Here is a 23,301-nt window from a genome sequence, read left to right as displayed (position 1 = left end):
TTCAATGTCTTACAATTTAATTTAATATTTTTTCCCTTACACAGCAAGTGTAGATTACATGAGTTTTAGGATTGTTTTTTTCAGTCTTCTCCCCTCAATCTTCTTAACTCTGCAAATAGATACTTCATGTTTTAAGTACAAATAGTAAACTTTGTTCAAGAATAATTCATATGACTTGGGCTGTGAATGCCACATTTGTCAGTGTTATAGAGTACGGGGATCATCATAAATCCTCATCAGCTGTAGATTTTCTGAAAGTGTTAACAATGGCTGCTCCTAACACTAACACATGTAGTATTTAAGGCATTCAGGACATTTGAAGGCTTCAGATGTTTTTAGGTCAGGTGTGTCTACCTGAAGCTTCAGCTGTACTAATAAGAACCAGTGTTGTCTAAAAATTAGGCACAAATTCTCACATATTTAAGGGATAATGGAGTCACTGAAATGTTTAAATGTCATTGAGGGGAAAGGAGATGAAGGATTGACTTGCAATGAAAGAAAGTATCAGGAATTTCTCAGTACGGCAAGCGCCTGAAGATTTGCAATTTGTCCTGACTCTCCACATGTGAACAGAAATAATGTTTCATCTTTCCTAATACCATTACATGAGATTAATACCTGGACTACATGAAATAGTTTTGTTGAAATAGGTACCTCCCCTTTTTCTTTCATTCATCCACTGTCAAGTCCTGTCTGACTGTGACCTGTCGAGGTCTTCTGCTGGATAAATTACTGATGGGGAGAGGGAGGGGAAGGAATGACTGCCCTAAGTTTTATTGATTGAATGAGCACTAAGCCAGCACTACTCTGAACAGGTTTAGTTGTCCAAACGTCATAAATACATTTTCGATGGGTTATCATTTAATAATCCTTGGCTATTCATATAGCGTATTCCAGTGAATACATAGCCATACTCTGCCTGAAGACAGATAGCTCTGCAGGCTAGAAAGAGGACAGACTCACACTCAAACTGTGCCCCACAAGCTTTGTAGATACAAATTCCTGGAACACTTGGCTCTGGGAACTCAAGCATGAAGTCCAGTAAAGATAAGGATGATACAATCACAGTTGCAGCAGAGCAAATAATCACATGGCTTCCTCCTGAGAACAAGCATGCACACAAAATAAATTCATCTTTTGGTTAGGAAAATGATCAATTTTCAGCTACAGATCTAAACCCAATTTTAAAAAGAGAGTGCAAAATACCTAGATACATATATGTGAAAGTGCAGGTCTGAAATAATGTATCTACTGCAAGTTTGCCAGTAGAGAGAGAAAAACAGGTGCCCTGGTCTAATGATCTAGCTATAATATCTCACATACACTACTGAATCTTAAGCAGCTGAAAGGATTGATAATTTGTAATGAGCATTTGAGCAAATCATGACAAAGCAGATTTCTTGAATTTGTTTGCAATCTCTTTGCATTAATTAATATGTGCATTAATAATTATTTTATGGCTATTGCCCTGAATGACGACAACACAGATGTGGAAGATCTGCATGGACAAATTAGACAGGTCACAAACCTGGAAAAAACAAAGCAGTGAGCACTTGGGAAAATGGGCAAAGAAGAGATCAACACAGTAATCGTCAATGTTCAAGGGATGGTACAAAGATGGACAAAATATCTCTCCTGCCTTGACACAAAAAATTGGGAAGAGAAAAGCCTTGGAGCACTGAAATACATCAATATTTGGACATTTTCATTAGTGGGCACTTTTAAGAATAGACAAGAATTACTGGAAATTATTTAGGACACGTAGGAACAAACACGTGAGGTACTCATTTCACAGATTTCCATCCCACCATGTGTTCTATGTAAATCTTGAGTGATGATTAAAACATTTCCTCCATGAAACTTTTCTAGCCCACAAAGTCAGTGTGAAGTGACTGGGAGGTACTTTGTGTGCTAGGAGTGATTCTACAAAGATTTTCCTCTGACTCCCCGTTTTCTGGTCCTGGCTTCTACTTCTTTTTGAACTTGAGAATAGATGGGGAGCAATGAATGCTCACAGAAGTAATTTCTGTCAGGAGGAACATCTTTCTTCTGTTACCTTACATCACACTTTATATATCTTTTAACATCAGAGACCTAAACAGTATACAGACATACGGCTCTAAAATCATCTAATTTTGAGGTTCTTGACCAAATGCTTTTACTCCATTGGCACACACCTTCCAGACACTATCTGCATCAGTATTGGAATCATATTAGTAGAGGATACAGCTCCAAGTTCCTTCTGAAAGATGGAGGTGCAGGGCTTTGGTAATTTTTTTTTTTTTTATTTATCTACTCTTGGTATTGTGACAGCATAACAAGAGCTGAGAATGTAGTAAAACAGCAAGAGTTTTAAAAATGTAAACCTTATCCATTCCCCCACCATGTTGCAATAGATTTAAAGAAGTAATGCATTTGGAATAAAGATGATGGAACCATAAAAAAAATATCTTGTGATGAAAGAAAAGTAGCCTCTGTGAAAAATGTTGAAATAGTGTTTCATCATTTTTTGAGAGAAATTGTTTGGGTGGTGTTTTCCATATAGAGAAAAAGGGAGATTAAAGATTTAACTTAATCCTTGCAGATGACAATTCACTTGTCATTTCCTATTAAAAATAACTGGATTCTGTTTTTCCTGCTTGGGTTTGTAGAAGGTTTTAATATTCACAGCTATGATTGCTCTTGAGACTTAAGTTTTTCTGTCCAGCAGGGTTTAGGATTTTCTCAAGATACATTCTATTGAATATTACTTTCTTTTCATATTAGAAATAAAATAGCAGTGAAAAACTTGCATCAAGTGAATAGCTTATGTCTCCTGTACATATAAATCTTTGAGGGTGTTAGGTTTATTTCCACACCTTTTTTTTTAAAGCTTTTTCCCCTAAATGCTTGCTGTTTCCACCATCATTGGTAGAAATGTTCTGTATACATTCGGTAAATCTTCAATTGTACATCTCTATAAGGAATATGACCCACAGTTCCCCATAGGTATCACCAATACATATCCCTTTATCCAGAAAGAGAAGCCCATGCACCCTCAAAGACTTGGTTGACAACACCACAGCATAAAAGCCAACTCTTTCCTTGTCTTTACTTTCCTCACTACCCCTTATAGAGAAGTGATGTTGATTAGGAATGTAAAGTTCCTACTAGAACTAAGATTTTTTCCTGACATAAAGTAATTTATTTATAAAATTTATTTTGCTATTGTGTGTTCACCACTGGAATTGCTCAGAAAAAAAAAAAAAAAATTGAAGGTTTTGGGAGGAGAGAAGCCAATAAATCCTGCCATGTCCCTTGGCTTGAGCTTGAACTCTGGAGTAACAGCTGATATGATTCTGAAGTGATAAGCAGTTTGACAGTGAGGAGGGACTATTAGTAATGAAGCAATGTGAAGAAGCAGTGGCAGGTGATGGGAGGAAACAGAGAATGGGAAGGAAAGGGTGTTCTGCTTAGGTTGGGAGTTTGCACTAATCATTTTGCTGGCCTTTTCCATAGACAAGATTAGGTACAGGTAAGTATTCCTAGCAAGTTACAAGGAGGTGGTTTTTGGGGGTAGTGGTTTTTGGGTGGGGGAGGAGGTGGTGCTTTTCTTTTGGTTTTGGTTTCTGTTGTTCTTGTTACTGTTGTTGTTTTGATGACATTTATGTACCTATACATAAATGGATACAGACACAATTACAACGCACAAGAAAATGTCATTCCTCCAAGTTAATAAATTGAGAGGACGGGCATAAACTATGCTCACTTCTTACCATGAGTCCTGTAAGCTAAAAGACACGTTTTAAGATGAAAATACATCATGCGAACATGGAAGTTTCTCTTGATATTTAAGTTTGGATATGTTAGTGGGTAGACGGCATGAGTCAAATCTGACCGATTTTCAGCATAGCTGTATCAATTCATAGCTGTATCAATAGTTTGCTGCTAATAATCCACAAAATCACCCTTCAGGGGACCTAAGATCTATCTCAGCATTTTTTCTTTTTACATAATTATCATAAATATCATCGTGCTTGTGGTTCAAACACAATCTCTCCTTCAATGGATAAAAGTTACTATACTTATCACACATGGTGCACTAAAAATTAATTACAGTGGAAAAGACCACAAACATTCAACCTACAGTTTACACTTAAAGCAATTGTAAGTGTACATAATTACCATATTGCAAACAGGTAATCAACCATTAAGATGGACTTTTATGGAGAAAGATTTCCTTGAAGCACAGATTATTGTTATAAGGGAATAGAGATTCTTGACTAATGTACACTGCATTCATTAAAAGCCACGAAACTGTGATGATTTTCTTCATCTGAGAATCTAATCTCTCCTACTTCCATGAAGAGATTGAAATCAAAACCCTCAAGGAATAAAAAGTTATATATCTAGGAAGCATTGCTGTTGTCCAAGGCAGCGACAACTGCATTATGCTGCTCTATGGATGCATATTTTCTGCTTACATTTTCTGAAGAGAGCTAAACCCCTATTATCTAGCTGACTCAAGGGTCCTTTGAAAAATTCAGGCAATTAAAGTTCATTGTAAGCAAAATATGTTTCTATTTGATTTTTGAAATGGGAGAAGAACAATATGTTCAATTTTCAACAAGTTGACTTTTGGATAATCAAAGCTGAAACAACTGAGATTAGCATCTATCTCCAAGTTGTGTTGAGCTTGTTTTGTTTTTTTGTTTGTTTGTTTTTAAAAGCATTGAGATTCATTATTTCTCTCATCTTTTGAATTGGGATTTCCCGGTTCTCTGTTCTCTTGAGACAGGACGACAGTGTATTGCATACTCCTCACTACATTTCTTTCTATTACAATCTGCTTTAAACAGACAGAAAAATCACAGACAAACCTGGTATGATTTGCAGGTAAAAGGGAACGAATGATAAAATTTGATTATTTCATTTTCTGCTGGCATTTTTTATAGCAATGATGTAGTGTCTCTCCATTTTGTTTCATATTATTCTCAAGTACAATTTTTCTAAGGTAACTGCGCACCTCAACAGTTTGTCTTGGGGTGACTTTATGATGTGTATTCCCTATCGCTGCCCTATGCCCAGAAATCAGTCCTGTGCCTTTCTGTGCCTTTAAACTGAGCCTGAGAGGGGGAGAGAAAAAAACGAGCGAACTTTTCAAAGGAGTTGTTCAAGGACACAGATATACATTCCTCTGCTTCTGCAGCAGCAAGAGCAGAGGAAACACCCTTCTTGCTTTTCAGCCAGCTTTCAGCTCCTCTTCTCCAGAGGGAGATGGAGAATTGAACTTTGTTTTCCTGGGACTTTGGTTTTTCCCTTCTTCTCTTCTGGACTGTTTCAACAGCATCAGAACACACCAGGAGAATTTTCCACCGAGGCCCTGAAAGTGGGCCCACACTGACCCAGCTCCGAGGAGGAGGAGAGAGACCACACCTACAGAAGGACTCTGAAATCTTCCCAGGTTTCTCTCCACAGCGAGAGGTTTTATCATTTAGCATTATTATCCTTTTCCTGTGTGTTTGTTAAATTAATAGTTTTTATCTCTTTCACTTTCCTCTGAGGAAAATTTCTTTTTTTCCCAAACCTGGTGGGGGAGGGTGGTTGTAAAATATTAGAGGATATTTTCCTCCAAATTTGTCCAAACTGGCACACAGGTACTTGTAAAAGAGTTAGAACTTAACAAATCATATAACTACAATTTTTAATGTAGTTTTCTGCTAAATTTAAATGTTGTGATGGCTTTTAATTTGCTTAATTTGATCAACTTTTGTCTAAAAACCTGAGTGCTTTCAGTGATCTGCAGTTTCAATTATTTCTCCTTCTACTAGGAAGTTACAATATAAGAATAGATTTTGCTGAAATCTAGTCACAGTTGTTTAAGATTGTGACTGGCGGAAGCTTCCTTGCAGGTAAAAAGAAATAATTTTTACTAGTTCTGAGAAATGCAAAATTTACATGCATACAGATATATATACCTTTACGTACATACAGAGAACAACTTTACCTAGTCACAAGCTTTCTTGTTCTCATGTCTGAGTCTGGACCTTCCCAGCTCATGAGGAACCTATCTCATCTATATGGATCTTGCCCTCACCCTTCCTGCCTTCCCCCGTAGCTATGCCAGTGGGGGCACAAGGTAATTATTTTCAGAGTTGGTATGAGGAAATGAGGCAGGTTGGCCAGCGGCCAAACTCTTGTCAGAGATGCCTAAATTGCAGGCAACAACCATGACTTTCTGGGTTGCACCATCTGCTCTCTGATGTCACCTTCTACTGTAAATTCCCCAAGAAAGCATCCAAAAGCCCTCCTGACCTTGCCAAGGGCAGCATCCTGCTGGTTCCTGTATGCAGGAATCCACTTTTACTGAATTGTCCACAGTCATTACCAGGTCCTGACTCCAGAATTACCTCCTTTCTTCTCACCTCAACCTTCCCACTGGAAATATTTTAAAATAACTGTTTTCATTAAATGTACTAAGGTTGATCTTGAGCTAATCTTCTGAAGTGATGTTTTGCAGAGTTATCACAGATGACAATTAGTAGAAATTAATACTGTAAAACACATCAAAATGTAGAAGATAGATGTCAAGAAGGATTGGAGTAGCCACTTCTGGTCTTCCACCTTCAAAGTCTTTGTTGCTGTTTAATCGCTTTAGTTTTCCTTGTTTTTTCTCACAGGATGAAAAAGACTTTTAACACATTTTTGAGATATTTTAAAGGTCCAAAGCATGATTCTCTGTCTAGATGACATTAGTAGTTACTGAAGAGCACTACTTTGTTTAGAATAGTGGTATCTGGGGACAAAAAAGAAGTGGGATGGGGAAAAGGCAGTGTCTCAAATAGTCAAGCACTTTTCAGCCCTAATAGATTTAAAGATGCCCCCCCTCACCATCTCTAATCAGTGGAAACTATGTGGTTACTTCTGAAAACAAAATGTAGGCATTAATGAGAAAAATGCTTCATAAAATTCATATTTTTCTTTCTTATACCTACCATTTAACTTACTGCAATAGAGCCAGCGCATGTAAAACTTTGTCTTTTATTTCGATTAATAAACCTATCATAAGGACATAAAAGATTGTTGTCCAGGAAAAGGTCACATGCCTCAGTAAGACTGCATCCTTTAGATTTATTTTAGCCTCACCTCTCTGCTTTGTAACTGTATCATTTAACCCCTTTGTCCATAAAAATGTCTTTGCTGGCTCTTAAACACATTTATTCTGTTTGCCATCTTATTTCATATGTTGCCAAGTAACAAAGACCACTGAAGCTAAGTAGGTCACCTCAAAGTCTTCCCTTTTCCAAAGAGAATAAATTTAACCTTTTCTTTTTTTTTTTCTTTCCCTCATAAGAGCAAACACTATGAAAGTCCAAACCTTTCTTTGACTGCTCTCTCTTACATATTCTCTGAAGCAGGGATATTTTGGGGATGGAAATAGAATCAGATTTGCTAAAAGACATTAACTAGCATTTCTTTTGCATGGAATATGTCTGCATGCCAGTTTTTCCTTTCTTCTTCTTTTTTTTTTTCTCCAGTTATCTGCTTATTTCACGTGATGTTTTGATTTGTGATCTTTTTCAGCAGCCTTTTTTTTTAGCTTTGATGGCTTTAAGATGGCTTTGATGGCTTTATTTTCCCAATAAAATATATCTCATGCTCATGAACTTCATGATGATAATATATATCATATAATAGTCTCTTTTTATGGTCAGTACTAATTTCAGAAAAAAAAATATAGAATTCTGGTTTTTAAATTTAATTATTGACATTGAGAAAAATGTATAGGCAAGACTACCAACCTATTGCTCTTGCTTTGGTATTAGCCTAAGGAAAAAGCATTTGACAATTCTCTAACGTTTGGTTAAGGTAGGGAGAAGATTTTACAGTAAACAATTGTTATGATTTGTCCCTGGCAAAGGCTCCTGGGTTCATTAGTGTCACTCTTTTCAGTAACTGTGGCTGTTTGTGGGACCTCATTTGCCCTGAGGAAAGGAGCCAGCTAGGGATTGTACAGACAATAGGCAATAAGCTGAATTAGTTGTTTTGGAGTTGGTTATTGTTCCATAGGAAAGAGTTAAAGAATGCGTGAGAAGGAAGTGGCAGTCAGAAGGCAGACGTAAGAATTATTCTGGTGGTGTTAGTCCAACCACAACTGCCCACTCATCTGGGGGTGCTGATGAGTAGGGTGGCAGATGGAGCAAGTCCAGCATGGCTACAGCACTCGTGCCCTGCCCCATGTGCTCAGCTTGATGTTCTGTGGGGCCCATGCCATTGCAGAGAAGAGGTATCCTGCAACCATTCCCTGATGCTGACAGATATCAAGGGATCATCTTACTCATCATCGCTGTCAGGCCAACTTGTGACACCCATGTTTTGCCATCTCCTGCTTATACTGTTCAACCATCCTGGACTCTAGTCTGGATGGCACAATCATTCTACCTTTAAGAAAAAAAAATTAGAAAGTAGTTTTTCACTTGGCACTATTGAGCTCCATCTTCAAAAGCCTTTGCAATATAGGACAGCTTACTGCTTTGATATGAACATCCCAAATTACCTGACCTGCTTTGCTACTTAATGTTCTTTAACATCTTTCCAGTCATTCTAATGAGAGTGGGCAGTTTTGTATATGGAAATTTTAAGCTCAGGATTTTAAACGTGTCTTTTGTTAATATTAGTTGAACTCAGAGCTATTTAAAACCAGAGGACAAGGGGAGATACAGTGGTTATTAGAAAAGATCCTCCTTACTACCTCTATTTGTTGTCATATTTGTGGATGTCTTTTCATGTTCTAATAGAATTAAAGCTATCATTAATAATTGAAATTATAAATGTGGCTTAGTGAGTAGATAAATGTTAATCCTTGAAGTAGTTTCTCTGAATAATTTCTTTGACAAACTCCTCTCTACAACTACCTAAAAGAAGGCTGTAGTGAAGTGGCTGCCGGTCTCTTCTCCCAAGTAACAAGTGACGGGACGAAAAGGAATTACCTCAAGTTGCACCAGGAAAGCTTTAGATTGGATATTAGGGAAAATTTCTTCACCCAAAGGGCTGTCAAGCACTGGAACAGGCTGCCCAGGGAAGTGCTTGAGTCCCCATCTCTGGAGGCATTACAAGGACATGGCACTGTAGATGTGGAACTTAGGGACATGGACTAGTGGTGGTCTTTGCAGTGTTGGGTATATGGTTAGACTCAATGACCTCTTCCATCCTAAATGCTTCTGTGATTCTATGAATGCAAAGAGGATTTCAAACATGGTGCTTATCAAATGAAAATGCTTTTTTACCATTCTGTTGGCAGGGTTTTAGATTACTTAGGGGGATTCACAGTTATGGTGAGGAAATAGGGAAAAGGAAAATGTCTTGAGTTTTTCATAGCTTTTATAAGCAAGTAAAAATGAGAAACCTATGTTGGTGATGTGTTCTAATGGGAAAGATGAAATAAAAGATCTAATACAAGGTCAAATAAATTGAAGGATAGGTAATTTTTTTTACTTACTGAATCGAAAAAATCTTTAAATTAATAAATTCTTTTTGCTTCTTCCCTCACTTGTCCCCCAAACCAATCAGAAACCACAGAATATTATCAGCTAAATAAGGGAAACAGTTAATTGCATCTCCTTTGTGTCCTGTGTTTTGTGATGTTCCTTCTGTTAGTCTCTGCTGGCCAAAGAATCAGTGAGGTGGTGTCTAGCATGTAACAAAATTACTGGAGGACTCAGGGGCTTACCTGAAATGACATTTATCTCATTGTTTTTAGCTGACTAGATTTCAGCTAGAAAGAATCCACTTAAATGTATTTAGTTCTCTCGGTATTTGAAGCCCAAGGTCTCATTCGCTGAAAATTTTTTGATGCAACACTATAACATGACTTTTTGTTACACTAATTATTTCCTTCCAGCTGTTACAAGAGCAGCTGCTGTATGTTGCACACACAAATCAGCAGCAAAGGTGCAGCCTTTCTCGTTATCTTCTGCTGATGTTTCTACTACCTCCAGGCCTAAGTTCCATTTCTGACACCCCCGTGGGACCTGCTAAAAATGGATACAACAAGGAGGAAAATTCAGGTAAGCATAAAAGCTACCCTTCACCAGCTTTTCTGCAGCACTTGCCGAAACAGTTTGACAGTGTGATACAACTTGCCTTTGGTACAAAAAAGGAGGAACAAATTAATCATTTTAAATTTATATTTTGCCAAGGATCCTTCTCTGGCTCTGCACAGAGGCTATCATAGAGGTGTAATAGCTACAGGCTGCTTTTGAGAGTAGTCTTCATGACAGCAATCCTAGGCTTCCTGACCCGCATATTGCCATGCACAGTCCTGTATTTCAGTAAGATCTGTTGCACCCACACTGCACACCAGCCAAGATAACACTACCAATGACCACGATCCCATCTTGTTCTTCCGTGGGCCAAAGCACTCTGGCAGCCTGTATCCGTATCACGACTCAGATCTTCAGCATCCTCACCTATTTTGGTGCTTCATTCATAGCTCATATTTTTTGACACAGGGTGAGTGAAAAGAAGGCTCATGAAGCTGGCCCAAAGATTTGACAGATACCCCAGTGGGGAAGCCACAGTTTTTGGGACCACTCTTGTGATCATATGCACAAGGTATGAGCTCACCACTAAAACCATGTCACTGTGACTGACACAAGTCAGTTCATTCTGCTGGTTGTTATTACACTAAGAGTATGACAAAGTGACTATTGTTTGATGCCAGTTAAAACAGCCTCTCCCTAAAGAATGATGGTTTCATGGCTATGAAGGGCAAGAATCCCCACCTCTTAATTGTGGGATAATGTGGATTTTTAGAAGACATATAGAAGAGAAGTGGGCAGATAACGTTTCAAAAAAAAGAATGAACATGCATGACAATTTATGTCTCTACAGTGTATCAGCATCATGTATCTAACAGAGTATCCTTCCTGGCACAGAAAAAAATAAAAAAGGAGGGGGGTCAAATGGTCATATTTGGATATTATAAGTTAGTGATCCAATCTTTTGACAAGAGCTGTTAAAATATTAATGGTATTGTGGATCAATCTTTGCCTAGAAGGCAGCTGTTGACATGTCTGAAAGCATCTGTCACACTGTGTTGGGGTCCATCCCAATCTTTTGGTAGAAGAGCTGACTTAGTTATGATGCAGGGAGGGAATGTGATTGCTCTGGGAGCAGTCGTCTGGAAAGGCACCACAGTACTTTTAATGCAGGTCAGCACTGGTATAAGACACAGCCATGTGGCATGGCTCAGATGTCCATACAGGAAAACCAACCTTTACATCATAGCGCCCTGCTGAATTTTCAAACAGGTTGTAAAAGTTATTGGAAAATACTGGTCTTAGGTTTCTTTCTTCTTCATAGATAAGGAAAGTAAAAAGTTTGAGAAAATGTATCTCATAATCTTCAGGGTGCAGCACAAACATTGCATGGACATGCTTTCAGCAAGTAGTCAAACACAGAAGAATGGACCACATAAGGATGATGGAAATTTGGTTTTTTGGGGTTTTTTAACATCCTTTTCTCTCCCTCATGCCAGAACTCCCCTTACTTTCCAGCACCACCAAAATTTAATAGATGGATTTGTCTATATCCAGGCTTGACCATACTCTTGAACACATAGGCTATTTTAGATAAAGGGTATTTTATGAGGCTATGTTAGATAAAGGTGAAGAGAAAATGAATTCCACAGTACATATTATAACCTGAGTTTTTTCATGTTTTCAACTTGTGTCACAAGACATGTAAAGTTATCACAAGAACAGATCATATAACAGTTTTAGCAGGCATACAGTGGTACAATGGAACACAGAGTGATATTCCACTTTGCTTAAACTCTTAAATTGGTAGCCATGAGTTACCACTGCTTTTTGAGTACACAGTCTTTCATTGCCAAATCTGAAAGCCTTTCAACAGCATGGGCGATGATGATATCATTTTTCTATAGAATATAGAAATTATATGTAGAGAGGTTAAGTAACTTATCTGATAGAGGTGTAGTTGGCAATAGAACTCATACCTTGAAGCAGCACGGCCTAATTGGGTTTGGAGTGTCTGTAAAAGTGTCAGTTAGAGAAAGGTTTTACTTGAGGCTTGCCTCTTAATCCCACGTGAATCTAGAAAGCTTCAGCACTTTATATGGATCAAGCCTATGGTCGTACTAATCCACCAGCCTTAAAAATTTAATTTGTAAGCAAGATCAACTTTATCACTTCAGCATGCTCAAGCAGCTCAAATCAGAGTGAGCATGAGTTTTAACATAAAGTCCCTAGCAACGGAAGTTAAAGGCTTGTAATATTAAATAATTCATGTTTAAATTAAGCCCTCAGAATTCGTATGTTACCTCAGTGTTTGCTGTAAGTATTCTGCCTGTGGTATAGTGACAAACCTACCCTATTTTATACTGATATTTTCCATTCCCCTCTATGAGATAGAATCAGAACTACTGAACAATAACTATAATCTCTGTATTAATAATTAGGAAAAAATCGGTTTTACTTTAACAATTTGGGAGATCCAACAAGGTTGTTGCATGAGATTCTGGTCTTTACAATGCTCTGAATCTTAAAGAAAGCACTTTAAGCTTTCTTTATGCTACATAACTGTAGCTTAAAGTTACACAGTTATGACAAGCAAAATTGGTACTGTACCCTGAAATTTATTGATTTGCTTTGACAACAGACATACATTATAGGTACGTTAAGTACCTCTCTCAACGGCAAGGATAAGTATTTAAAAATTATCCTAAATTTGAACAAATTTATGTGTTGGAGTATTTTTTTCCTTATAGGCTGAAATGGAAATTTTCAGTTTGTGGCTCATTTGCAGAACAAATTCCTTTTTTGTGCATGAGAAGTAATCAAGGTGCAAGGCATTACCTCCAATTCCAGAAGATGGACATTCCAGCACAACTCAGAGAATAACTTTAAATCATGTGAGCCATGTTCATTCTTCATAGGAGAGTTTTCAGCAATATCCTGTCACAGACTTTCCAAATTATTGAAAATAGATATATTCTACTATTTCTGTATAAATTTTCTTATAGTATCAAGTTTCATGGTAGTTGAGCCTTTCACGGTTGAATCATATATCTGTGAAATACCCATTAACACTTGCATTAATTCTCATTTTTGACCAATTCACAGGCATTATTTTCCTGGATGACTTCGTATTTGATACACAGCATATTCTGTATTTAGTAAATTCAGCTGATAAGTAATCACATGAACAGACAGCACCGATATTGTATTCTGTCAGCAGAAGAGCCTTCTGCATTTCACTCTTGGGTATTTTTGACTGCTATCACAAAGATGAAGGCTGAGTGACAGAGGTGACTTATCTTGACAAGAGATACTGCTGCTTTGCAGAGGACCACAAGGAGGAAAAACAAGACAATCAAAACAGAAGACTTGATTTACGTCCTGTTGTACATACAGTGCATCTGGAATTATATTTTCCTTTGAAGACTGCTTCAAGCACAGAACTGACAATGAGGTATAATTTATCCACAAGAGAAACAGCAGGGTCAGCATTTCAAAGTAAAATTTAATGTAAGTGTTGAGTGTAGTAACAATAACTGTGCTAGTCACTCATCTGTCTTACCATCCATTACAGAATACACAATATACCAAAATTTCTATGTTCTGTATTTAGTATCTGGTCATTATATGTTATATTCAGCCTCCTTGCTCTTTGTACTTGCTTATTCTTTTTCAAATCCCAGAGAGTCTTGGATATTTTGGTTGTCTGTATTTGGAGTGAGACTGCACAATAAGGCACAATAAAATCCCCATGGCATTATTTCCTTAGTGTATAGATGGCCACACAGAAGTCAATAGGTACATTTAATAAAGTAAGATCCAATTCATAGGAAAAAAAGGATTATTTCTCTATATAAATTACTCCTATAATGGTCATTGATTTCCATTGTCTTAATTTCCAGGAAGATTCTGTACAATTTGATCTATACTCTGCAATCCTACTTGACTTATATAAAACTTCTGAATTAGGTCTTTCTTTCAATAGTCAGGACAATATCCTACAGACCAGTATTAAGAAAGAAAGACAAAACAACATTTTTCCTAGCCTGTGGGCTCCTCTTTTTCATTGTCTGAACAAAAGGAGAAAAAATATTTCTAGTACAAAGAAGGCTTAAGTTAAATTGCATTAGAATTGAACATTTTAAAGCAATATGTAGCTCATGGACAAAATTAAATAATTTAGTAAATCAGAACTCTAAAGTAACAATTTGAACATTAAAAAAATAATATTCATTTGAGCTTCTTCTTTAAAACATTTCTCTTATAGTATAAAAGGTAATCTTAGGTCCACTTAACACCTGAAAGACAAGTAGTTTTAATTATGCATATGATGCAAAAGAATCAATTAAGCAACAGAGTAATTGTAATATGACTAAGGTCAAATAAGCAAGACAGCAGCAGAATAACAAATAGAACTCTTTTTCCTTCTGTAGTATCTATACATAAATGAGATGGAAATTAAAAAGTAATTACGAGAAATATATTGAATTTGTATTCCTAATAGACTACAGGGTTTTGGCTTTCTTTTCTATGCTCTGGCAGGGCCCAGGGGACTCATACACATTTGCTGGTAGGTGCAGGAGGTTGCTCAGCTGCAATTCATTGATCTGTGTACCACAGGTTGCAATTGTTCTGTAATTATGCTTTTTATTCTGAAAGCATGGCTCATCATGCTTTGGCTTACTGAGACACGCATTTGAGATTTGATAGAAGAAACTGTGCTTTACAGTATACAATATGTGTGCAAATAAGCAACAATTTCATGTGTGGAAAAATATCACACAGCTTTAAAACTGGCCTGTGGTTTGCCTTGCCTTATTCTTGACCAACATTCTAAAACTGAAACAAATAAAACTTTGCAATTAACTTTTTTTTTTTTTTTTAATTATGAGGTGAAATCAGGGCTGAAGTTTAAGTTTTCTCATTTAATGGACCAAATTCACATAAAATGTCCATTATATTTTTGTATTTACAGAAGAGAACAGTGCAACACTAATCTACCCGGAGCTACCTTGTGTACTCATAACAATGTCATTTCTATATATAGTTTAGTACACATAAATAGAATTTAGCAGAATATCACAGTCATATGCTTGATTATAGATGATGAATGGTAACTTCTACCAGGTATTCTTTGCTACACATACTTTAACTTTCAGGCAGATAATCTGCTTTCAGGCAGGAATGGCAATGAATAGTGAGCATTATCAGGTTTTATGTCCTTTTCTGGTTTAAAATGCTGTCATAAGGGATTCCAGGCCATGTTATGACTATCCACACCATGGATATCACCTTCTCCTGCCCCCGCTGCTTTAATTCTTTTGGAAAAAATCAGTTGCCATCAATTAAGTGTATTGAAGGAAGCAAGGCAAAGGAGAAAATAGGAAAATAACTACTTTCCATACTTTTTGGCTTCCAGCTGGGATAAGCCAGAAAACGGGGTTTTTTTAAAATGTAAGAAAGTTGTATGAGAAAAATTTTTTCACATTCTTATTTTTCTTTTTTTTCTCAGTCAAATGCAGAAAAAGAAGATAAAGAGTAAAACTGAACTTAAATATAAACCTTTTTTTTCATTTTCAGTTGAAAAGAATTGTGTTATGTTCTAAAAATATTATTCAAAATGAAATGCTCATTTCGAACAGTCTAAATAGAAATGTATACAATTTCATAAATTACTTTTCCACATGGAAAACTTCAGTGTATATTAGCAATTAGCATTTAAGCCTCTAGTCTGGATGTGGCCTGGTGTCTGGATCTGCTAGAGACTCCACTAAAGAATTATTTTCCTTGGGTGGGAACTGCTGCATTTTGTGTATATGCCCATCATGTGCATCTGGGTGCTTGCAGGAGAGTTGAAAACTCCTCTCATCCCTTTACAACTATTTTGTGAGCAGAGCCTTGCAGTTCCAAATGCAGTGCAGTTATGAACAAGGGCTAAATAACACAATTTAACCATGTTTGCCTCAGAGGAAAAAGTAAGAAAGAAATAAATCTACATGCAGTAAACTGCAAATTCATAGAGAATTTACAAAAGCAAAAAAAATAACAAAATTATTATAATTGGACTGGTAACAAGGTCCACATTGTCATTATATGAAAGGTGCATCTTTGGAGGAGATGCAATGTCTTGCACGAAAAACAGCTATTATCATCCAGTATGACACCGCTGAGATATCACTGTGGCCTAGACAGGGTAGATCATCAACAATTACACGATGCTGCAATTTTCTGAAGTTCTTTAATTAAAATGTATTCATCTTGTTATTTAAAGGATTCTAGTGTCAAAGACCTTAGAAAGTGAAAAACTGTGATAGACTTACAAAATGTGCTGTTAGAAGGGGAGATAATCCTGAGAAGATAAAATTTTAAATTCTGAAATATTAATGCATTATTGAATATGATTATTGTACTATTTGAAACGTGAAAGATTGGTTTAGGGATTACAAGACTAGTAATATTTTATAATTATCAGTTTATTATTTTTATAGTAATATTTTAGAACTCTTTCTTTTGCTAGCATCTGATAGAAGAAAATTATCTGTTGCTTTTCATGTCATGAAAGACTATGAAATGCCCCAAGATGTGGCAAATTTCTGTTCAGAAAAAGTAGAATAAACTAAGCATAAAGTTTGGACTGCGTCCAGCACAGAAACTAATTTTCTTGTATCTCTATTTCTGATTGTAATGCTTTCTAACAGCCAAATGCCAATAACAGATTTTTTTGAGTACTTCTTGTAAATAGAAAGGGTCCAAATTTACATATTTTCATCTTGCAAGCACAGAGCAGTGTACTGCTTTTGGTCAATTTATAGTGCATTTGCTTGTGGAAGTAGTAGGCAGGTGGCCATTCCTCTTTGTAATCTAATGTTTTGTTCCATTTGAGAGGAATACCTAGGTAAAGTGGATACTTTAAAAAGGCAGGGAATAAAACTATTAAGAAAAATAATGTTGACTAAAAGACACTGCCTCTGCGTCCTTTTTGGAGCAGTTCCCACTTTGCCCGGTCAGCTCTGGACGCAGCAGGCTGCGGGGACCAGCCTCCGGAATCCGGGAGACCAGAGGTCTGGCTCGTGGGTCCTTCCACAGGACCGCGGCAATAGAGGCAGGTGGTGGAAGAAGGAAGCAGGCTCAATTGTGGATGAAGTCCAGAAGGTTTATTGTGTCGCCGAACAGGGGACCTCGCCCCCCGGGGGTGTCCAGCAATGAGCAACCCTGAGCGCGCCTGCCAGGGGTCTTATGGGGGAGTGGCGACAGGGGAGGGATGACAACGGCATCGAATCAGGGAAGGAGGAGGACGGGTCTGCGGGATGAGGGACACATAAGGGAACCTATCTTGGGAAAGGAAGGGAGGGATCCTCCCCCCCAAGACCAATCACTCGACGCCCCTGCCAGAACTTTCTAGAAGCTTGGGAGGGGTGCCGGAGCGATTGGCAGGGGTCTGGGAGGAGACAAATAGAGAAAGCAGGGTTATGAACACGAAACCAGGAGGGTATAAACTGGGATGGTACAGTAACACAAAACCTAAAGGGGAGACCCGGACTGAACCAAACAAGACACACTCCCACAAGATACCAGTGAATTTCTGAATGTGTCATATTTTTCCAATAGATTTTCTTGTGCAAAGTGCTTTTTATAATTTTAATCAAAATTTCTTTGTATCTGGAATTAGATGGCTGTAGAGAGAAATTAGGATTAAGCTTTATGATTAGCAAAAGAACCCTTAGTACAATTTCAAAAAAGTTAATGGTGCTAGCAGGGAAGAAAAAGTTTCATGAACCAAGTATACAGATGCATGCTGTGATAACCCTTAGGGGGCTAGTTCTCATTCAACAGAATTTGGCTGCTCCAAGGGAGACTGGTATGGATCAAAAAGCTATTTAAGTCAATCAGAATGTTTCTAGTCACTCAATGGGAATTAATCAAGTCTGTGGGAATCCAAACAAGTAGACACATATGTTTTGATGTGTGCTGCAAACTCCTACTGAAATCTCCACGAATCTCTACCACTGAAGTAAGACAGAAAATCAGTAATGTTTAATTCAAGATTTGAACTGCAGTTTGTGAAAGCCTGACTTTTTTTTTTTTTTTTTTTTTTTAATCTTTTTTTTACTGGGCACAGGAGAGAATATCTGTTTCCTCAGAAATAAAGTACATGAAAATCACTCTAATACCTGTGTTTTGTATTGTGCTGAAATAGACATGGGGATATTCAAATAGCAAATCTGTGACTATAATTTGATTAATTACTTTATTTCCTTAAGAAATTATTAAACTACCAGCAGTGACATGCCCAAATGTTATGGTTATGACCAAGGTCAATTATGTCATTTGAGGTGAGTGCTGCTGTGAGTCCTGCGCCCTTGGGCCCCCTTGCCACATGGTCCAGATGCTGTGACTGCCATTGGCATGGTGCTCTCAGGTCTCAGCACAGAAGAGGTGATGATACAGGATCGTGGAGAAGCTGTCCACACATCAGTTTAAAGCCACCCAAAATACGGCAGCAGAAGTAAAAGGTAGGAAATATGACTTATACGAAAGATTATCTGAGATCTTTGTGGAGAGAGCAATTTCAATCATATGAGTTCAATGGAGTGTGAGACCTCTAAGAGCAGGCATAACTCCTATAGGAATATAGACATAAAGTGTCCCTTTGGAAAAGAGTTTAGTCTGGTTCTTTTCAAATTGCTTTCTCTACACATATAAATGACTGTGCTTATGAGGAGACTGGCTACATGGTGATGGGTGTGCCAGTAGGGCGAGAGATACTGTGAAGAACAGACCAAGCAGTGCCTGCTCCCTGTTTCATCCTCAGCACTGGGAAGCTATGAACTGTTTTCCAGAGACCAGACATTAGGTCAGTGACGGGATGAGAAAAAACACCCTCAAGACCACTCAATGTAAAAGGTGCAACCCACTGTATACCCATGGTATATTGTTTGTGCAGAAGCCTTTGCAGCGATGTATAAAACTCCATGTTATGTCAAACATGTATCTGTAACTTTGGTGTGATCTTAGAGTTTTTCTCGTGTATCTTCAGGTTAATCATTTGCTGTGTCTTGCATTTGTGTGAACAATTATTTTTGCTCTGGCTGCATAACTGCTCACTTCCTTCTCTTATGTTATCCAGCACTGCGAATTTAATTACTCCTCATCTTGAAGTAACTTCTGATTTATCCTGTTAGCTTTGCTTGAGGGTGGTCCCTCATGAGCTTAAAAGTGTATGGATTCAACTACCTCCATAGCATCACTGTAATGCCACATCAAGTAATTCAGTAGCGTAGGCAATGCTTGACTGTATAACACAGTTGCATATTTAAAGAATAATATTAATTCCATACTTTCTGTTGCTGTGTGAGGAATTTGTATTTCCCTTCTATCTGAATGAGTTCAGAGAATTTTTTATTATTATTTTTGTTTAACGGAAAACAAAGCATGCAAATCCAGTTGCTACTCAGTATTCATTCCAGGAAAAGATGAGGAAGTGAACTGGATTGAATAGGAAAGGAGCAAGCATGTGTTATGTGCATGTTGGGATACCAGAGGTTCATTCCCTCAAGACAAACTGAATTCTCTTGCTTTTCAGTGAGTCAACACAGTAATTGTGCACTGCCCTCAGGGTATGCAATGCTCTGCTCATTGGGGCAGAAATAATTTTTTTCATTCATATTATTCTTAGCAACCCTCTTTGTTATCCTCTCAAAGGGAGTCATCCCTGGGCATCACTGGGAACAGGACTATGCAGCTGGATGAGTACTGTTCTACCAAACACAAGAAATAGCAACACTTGTTCCAAAAATAATAAGAATGTGAAACAGCCAATCTTTTCTAAAATATTATGACTCCAGGAGCTGGGTCGGCATAACGCACAGAGCCAGTGACTTGTAGAACTGTAAAGAACCTCACAGTGAAATCAGAGAATTTGGTATTCCTCAGTCCTGTGGGGTTTACAACTGGAGGTGTCGTAAACAGACTCCCAGAGTCTGATGTGCTTTTGTCTGGGATTTCAGATTCTACCTCAGATTGTCATCTTCCTGTCCTGTAGCTTGTGGTTCCCTAAGCAGCCTGAAAGTCTTTGTTTCATGAAGCATGAAACTCCATTTGCAAGCAGTAAAATCCAAAGGGAAAAAGTGATAGATAACTTAAAATGCTGTGTGTAGTCTACTGGAAAAAAACACCAATGCAGCAATTTTTTAATGAAATAACTTTTGATTAGACCGGGACTATGCAGTGCATGCCATGCACTTTTCTATGAAGCTAGAAAAACAGCTTTGAAAAGCTTCAGAAAGTTAATATCCTCAGTTGGGCATGAATAAAGGTTTGGTGGTGGGGGTTTTTTGTTGATGGTTTTGTCTTTTTATAAGTAATTGCTCAGAAGGAAGACTATAGTAAATTTAGCTTTGGAGATAGATTTGAATCTTGAAAATATAATTTTTTTCTTCTTTCTCTGCTTTCCATCTTTTGAAATCCTATATAGCTAAAAAGAATTATTTTCTTTGGGAGACATTACAGAGTGAGGGCTGGAAAAAGAATAATGAGAGTTGTAAGCATTTGTCCTACAACCATGAGTTTCCAAGTTCTACAGTTCTCTCTAAGGGTGTCTTCCTTTCTAGTCGCAGCATGTCTTAAGCTTCAGCCATTTTTATTGCTGTATCCCTGAAGTCATCTGCCCACATAATTTCCATCTTCTATCAGTCATTGCAAATATACGGGGATCCTGCAACTGAAGTCCAATGTTTATTTTCTAAGTTTAAAAATATGTCCCTCACTATCTTGATTTGCAGGGGGAGGAAATTTTTTTTGGTCACAGGGGTAATATTGCCCATGCTTTCAAATGTGGGTTTGGAAAGGAATCACAGAAACCTGAAGGGCTGGATGAGTCATTGCTGCTTTGTTTATTCAAGGGCCAGGCATGGTTTTCAGTCTGATAAAGGAATTCAGCTAGGGGTTTTTAGACCTGGACCTGTAACAATTCAATTTTATACTTTGCTATAGCAGGAGTCTTAATTTAGGAATATTTTAACAAAATCTCTGAGCTTAGTTCCACCATGTGCCCGACCTACACCCGGCAGGTGTGTTCAGAAATCTAGCAACAAACCGAGAACTGCAACTGAAGTAATGCCTGTTGCAAAAAATATCCAGCGATTCACAGGAGGCTTCAAGGGTTTGGGGAAAGCATATTGAGCTCCACTTATGTACAAAATATGTGCACTTCTCTGTGCATAAGCCTCAGCTATATGGCAAAATTGTTCATATGCTCTGACAAAGTGCAGTAAGGGAAGGTTTCTGGTACCCTGCCCTGAGCACACACAGTTGTATTTATATCACATGGTTATGTGTCAACCTTATATGTAAAATTTGGTTATGCCATTTTGAAATTCATTTAATTATTTGCATCTCTTTTTCTGTCCAAGCATCTTGGTTAGATAAGTAATTTTCCACCTTAAAAGTCTTCCATACTTCTTTTCTGTTTCAATCCTCTAAAAATAAGACTTTGGAATATTAATTAGAAAAAAGAGTATTGGGGAAAAAAAATAAACAATAACAACACAACAGCAACAATACCACCAAACAAAAAAATGCCCCAAAACCCCCCCAAAATATTGCAGAAGTGTGGTGTGAAATCAGGAATAAGTTCAATAAGTTCGAAGACAAAAAGGTCTTCTGTTAGACACAAAGCCTTATTGAACATCCTGTTCAGCTGTTCAGGTTTTCAGTTAATAGAAATAAACTTGTCTGTGCTCTTGAGTATTTTCCTCATCCATAAAGATGAAGAGATGCTTTGGAAGTCATTTCTTTGAACGAGTCTGGCTTTTATTTTACTCTGATTTTCAAATAAATAACCAATTACTAAAGGGCAATGAAACCAATTACTACAGGTGAAAAATGAAATCTAGAGAATATAAATAGTTGCTCATTCCTTATTGATGATTCCTGAATATACCATATTTTGTTAAAAATGTGGTAGCTTTGACATGATTTATTCTAAATAAATTTAGGTATTAGCTTCCTCATTCTAATGTTTTTTATGTTGCTCTTCTTACTAGCATACTTCTTTCCAAACCCTTGAAATACTGATTTACAAATAATGACCAAAAAAAAAAAAAAAAAAAAAAAAAAGACAAAAAACTACAAGGAGGTTTCACTTGAGAAGAAGAAGCGAAAAAAACCTCTTAAACTGGCTATTACTGAACTTCTTCAGTTAATTGGAAGATGTTAAAATTAATGCAACTCTGCTCTTGAAATACATGTGAAATAGTAACTAGAATGGTGTAAATATTTATAATTGCATTTTCTGAAAGTGGTTAGAGTAAGAACAGCAAATTTTGTGAATTCTGAGTAAAAAAAAATATTTGAATAAGTATTGGAAGATGTGGGTTCAAGAACATGAATAGAAATTTCATTCTCTTGTTAAAAAGTAAGATTCACATCAAAAGATCTTTCCTTTTTTTATGGTTGATTACAAACTAGGTTCTCATTTTCATCCAGTTTTCAGTATCTTTTAATTTGAAAATGTATATTTTAAGGTCCACAGAACACTTGGGAATCTCCTTGCTCCTTAAAATCCTCTTTTGTTTTCATATATCCTTTACCGATATTTGTTTTATTTTCCAAAATAAAGCTTAGCATGTACATTCTATATATTTTTACAGAAAAAAACTGAGGTAAAAGCAAAGAATTAAAACATACTCGAATAATCTTATGGCTGATATGAATAAATGAACCCCCCAGTCTTATGCATATACCACAGTTTTCTGTTCAGGAATACCTATTCAAGACAAATTCATGGATTCTATGAACAGTTATAGATCCATTTGTTTAGTTTTTTTCCACTGGGTTTTTTTTACCCAGTCAGGAAGTTAAAAGTCATGTAGTTTGTAGCTTATTCTGAGGAGAGACAGGACCAGCTAGGAATAGGACACTGGTTTCACTTTCCTTGGTACAGGTCTTGCTCATAATGCGCTTTTTAATATGTTTGCTTACCTTATTTTTACACATTTTTTAAACCAAAACAGTAACATCATGAAAGCTAAAAAAGTGTGTTTTTAAGGAATCCCAATGCTTTTTCACTGCATAAATGACAAAAAATAAACCCCAAAAAACAAACAAAAAAACCCCAACCAACCAAAAAAAAACCCCAACCAAACAAAAAACCCCAACCAAACCAAACCCAGCATTCAAGCTTTAGTTTAATAATATTGCATTTTAGTAAAATTATAACACCTTCAATGAACATCTAGAAAGCAGAAATTATGATGAGGGAAGTGGGGGTGGGTAAAGAACT

The 23,301-nt window shown here is 37.1% G+C and overlaps 1 long non-coding RNA gene across 1 annotated transcript; it reads left to right on the top strand.

Annotated features, from left to right (window-relative positions):
* Positions 1–9,541: 9,541 nt before the first annotated feature.
* LOC121674521 lies at positions 9,542–17,507 on the top strand. The gene is made up of 3 exons (XR_006019661.1): positions 9,542–10,046; positions 10,491–10,593; positions 13,125–17,507. It is a non-coding gene; the product is annotated as an uncharacterized LOC121674521 (long non-coding RNA).
* Positions 17,508–23,301: the final 5,794 nt, after the last annotated feature.

This window comes from Corvus kubaryi, unplaced genomic scaffold (assembly GCF_017639235.1).
Source record: "Corvus kubaryi isolate FWS band 111438036 unplaced genomic scaffold, C.kubaryi_AGA036_p1.0 68, whole genome shotgun sequence".
In the NCBI taxonomy this organism is placed as follows: Eukaryota; Metazoa; Chordata; class Aves; order Passeriformes; family Corvidae; genus Corvus; species Corvus kubaryi.
This window is presented reverse-complemented; position numbering and strand designations above follow the sequence as displayed.